Below are 3,927 nucleotides of genomic sequence, written 5' to 3' on the forward strand. Positions count from 1 at the left end.
TGTTTTAGCCTCTAGTCCCCTCATCATCCTGGTTGCTCTTCTCTGCACTCTTTCCAGAGTCTCATAATTTTTAACAGTGTGGTGACCAAAACCGGATACAGCCCATCGTCTCTCCAGTGTCATCTTCCCTGAGTCTGCCCACCGCCCAGTTTTGGGTCTACGATCAGAGCTCAGCACCCTGGACAGCAACCCAGGGTTCAAGGGAGCTGGTAAAGTTTTTAAAGAAGATTTGGGATAATGTCAGGGTTCCAAAAAAAAAACACCCCACCACCCAACGAAAGAAGATTCTGAGACTTGAGTTTCCTCAAAGTTCCATTTTATTAGTTGTATTGGCACATCCGAGAAAACCCGAATCTGAAAGCTTCCAGGTTTTCCCCACCCAAATTAAGTCCCTGCCTACATGTCCATCCCATGGTCCAATCGAAGCACTGCCCCAATTGGAGATGCCTCCCAGTGCTCTACATGGGGCAGCCCTTGAAGAGCATTCGGCGACTTCAGCTTGTCCAGAATGCAGCCGCGCGAGCGATCGTGGGTGCACCTCGGTTCACCTACATAACACCTATCCTCCGCGAGCTGCACTGGCTGCCTATTGGTCTCCGGATACGCTTCAAGGCGCTAGTCGTCACTTATAAAGCCCTTCATGGTATTGGACCTGGGTACTTGAGAGACCGCCTGCTGCCAATTACCTCCACTAGACCGATAGATCCCACAGACTAGGCCTCCTCCGAATTCCATCCGCCGGCCAGTGTCGACTGGCGATTACCTGGAGGAGAGCCTTCTCTGTGGCTGCTCCGACCCTCTGGAACGAACTCCCCATGGAGATTCGCACCCTCACCACCCTCCAGGCCTTCCGCAAAGCCCTTAAAACCTGGCTGTTCCGACAGGCCTGGGGCTAAAGAACCGTGCCCCTATCTCGAATGGTATGATTGTTGCGCTTTTAAATTATGTATTGTTTTTGTGTGTTTGTCAAATTGTTTGTATCCCCCTTCCCTTGTTTTGAGTTGTGAGCCGCCCGAGTCCCCCTCAGGGGAAAAGGGCGGCATACAAATGAATAACAGTTAACCGTCCACGCCCTTCAGGGGCAGGGCAAGGTGTCCTTGACCTCTCTGAGAAAAGAATGTTGTTTTGACTGTATATCTCCCATACCCCATATAACCACCCCCTCCTCCCATTTTCCCACAGCAGTTAATGTGGCAGGGCCGATGGCTTCCAGGCCATCATATAAGCACAAGGTGGATCGCGCACTCTCCGGAATCACACCGGGATAAGAAACCTAGAATAACAGCTTCCAGTCGCGCAATTTGCAGCACAATTTGTCAGCATCCTGGCTTTGTGGATTGTCCAGCATCTTGGAAATGGGGCCAGGCAAGGTGTGGCAAGCTGGCTCACATTGATAAAACAAAATTCTTAACCCTCTTTCCATGTTTGATCTCAGGAAATGAACACACCGATTTTCCCCCCCTTTTTGTAGCCACATCTTAAGCCAGCATTGATTGAGAGCAGTGTTAAATTTGCTGGGCACATTAAACCACGAATCCCTAACCAAGGCCTTAACACTGAGTGGAACTTGGTCCAAGGAAAATGGCTGGGTTTTTTTTTTTTCATCCTCCTGTTGTAGGAGGCAGAGCCCGGTGCGAATTGCGCAATTGGAAGTTGTTATTCTAGGTTTCTTATCCCGGTGTGGATTCCGGAGTGCGCGATCCGCCTTTCATTGATAAGCCTGCTTAGCACTTTATGTTAAACCCAGTTTGGTGCCTTTCACTGATTTGACCTAACGTTCAGAATAACAGAGTTGGAAGGGACCATTAAGCTGGACACGAAACCTTTGCCTCCAAATCAAATGGTTCTCTGAGTTTTGCCTCATTTCCTGGACTCTCCGGCTCAGCCACCTCGCAGGGCGGTTGTTATGGAGGGGGGGGGGACCGGAGCAGGAAGGCGCATTTGTTTGCCCACCTTTGAGTTATTTATAAAAGTAATCAAGGTACGGATTAAACAGATCTAATTTTAGCCTCGCCTGTGAGCCAGCTTTCCTGTTCAAGCAGACAATCATTCATACCGGTGTGGTAGGTGAAGACGGGAGGTGTGCCGTTTAGCTAGCTGGGTTGAAAGTGTTGTGTGAATCCCCTCCCCTTGCGACATCTTGGCTCTGATCTAGGTGGAGAGTTCCTTTTGTGCATTTGCTTGACCCCCTTCCTCCTCTCTGGGGCAGCCCCTCAAATATTGGAAGATGCTCTCCTGTCTCCCCTGGTCCTTCTCTTCTCTTCCCTAGACTAGCCAGGCCCAGTTCCTGCAACCGTTCTTCATATGTTTTAGCCTCCAGGCCTTTGATTATCTTAGATTCAGATTAACAGAGTTTAATCATCTAGTCCAACCCCCTGCCACCAATCAGGAGACCCTACACCATTTCCGACAGAAGGCAGTCCAGTCTCTTCTTGAAAGCCTCCAGGAATGAAGCTCCCATAACTTCCGAAGGCAACTTCTGTTCCATGGTTGGATTGTTCTCCCTGTCAGAAAATTCCTCCTTGTTTCCAGGTTGAATCTCTCCTTGGTCGGTTTCCATCCATTATTCCTTGTCTGGCCTTCAGGTGCTTGACCCACCCTTCTCCGTGGCAGCCCCTCAAGTATTGGAAGATGCTCTCCTGTCTCCCCTGGTCCTTCTCTTCCCTAGACTAGCCAGGCCCAGTTCCTGCAACTGTTCATGATATGTTTTAGTCTCCAGGCCTTTTGAGCATCTTAGATTCAGATTAACAGAGTTTAATCATCTAGTCCAACCCCCTGCCACCAATCAGGAGACCCTACACCATTTCTGACAGGGGGAAGTCCAGTCTCTTCTTGAAAGCCTCCAGGGATGAATCTCCCACAACTTCCGAAGGCAACTTTGTTCCATGGGTTATTGTTCTCCCTGTCAGGAAATTCCTCCTTATTTCCAGGTTGAATCTCTCCTTGGTCGGTTTCCAATCCATTGTCCTTGTCTGGTCTTCGGGTGCTTGACCCACCCTTCTCCGTGGCAGCCCCTCAAGTATGGAAGATGCTCTCCTGTCTCCCCTGGTCCTCTCTTTCCCTAGACTAGCCAGGCCCAGTTTCCTGAACAGTACATTGTCTATTTAGCATCCCGACCCCTAATCATCTTTGTTGCTTTCTCTGAGAGCCTCAACCTCTTTTTTATAGTGTGTGGTGACCAAAACTGGATGCAGTACTCTAGGTGTGGCCTTACTAAGACTTATAGAGTGGTCTTATATCTCACTGATGTAAGCTAAACAGGTCCCTTCCAATTGGTTATTCTGTATTCTTAATCAATGTCACCACTTGAGACCCAACACGGGCCTTCTCAGTTGTTTACCTGCCCTCAGGAGCGAGCCCCCTCCCGGTTCCAAATGCCCTCTCCCCCATCATGTGTTCCGAAGACGCCGTGAAGATTTTCATCCCGGATTGGGGGGGAAAGAGAGGGGTCCCTCGCTATGTCCCGCTTGCCACCGTTTATCTTAATACCTTCTGTTCATTGATTTGGATTGTAATTCTTTGATTGATAGTTGTGAGCCAACCGAGCATGAGCAGGTGGGATGATATACAAGTTTAATAAATTATATTATACTTGGCGTAACCTAAAGATAAGCTGAACACAACAGTTTTCAGTCCTGCAGCTTTTTCTTCCTAGGCCCCTTCCCTCTGTGTGATTGTTCCCAGATTTTGTTTTCTCCCCCCCCCTCTGCATGGGCATCAAACATTGGGGCATTTGGGCATGTGTGATGTGCAGGGTGGCACCCTCAGTTCCGGCTTCATTTTCCACCTCTGGAATTGCCTTTGCCCCGTTGTATGGCTTCTCCTCAGCGGTTGCCTTTTATTATTATTTATATTATTTTTTATTATTTATGCCCATTTTTACAAACCCAAAGACAAAGAGGCCTTGAATGTAGAGCCACTTCCAAG

Source organism: Thamnophis elegans, chromosome 17, assembly GCF_009769535.1.
Source record: "Thamnophis elegans isolate rThaEle1 chromosome 17, rThaEle1.pri, whole genome shotgun sequence".
NCBI lineage: Eukaryota > Metazoa > Chordata > Lepidosauria > Squamata > Colubridae > Thamnophis > Thamnophis elegans.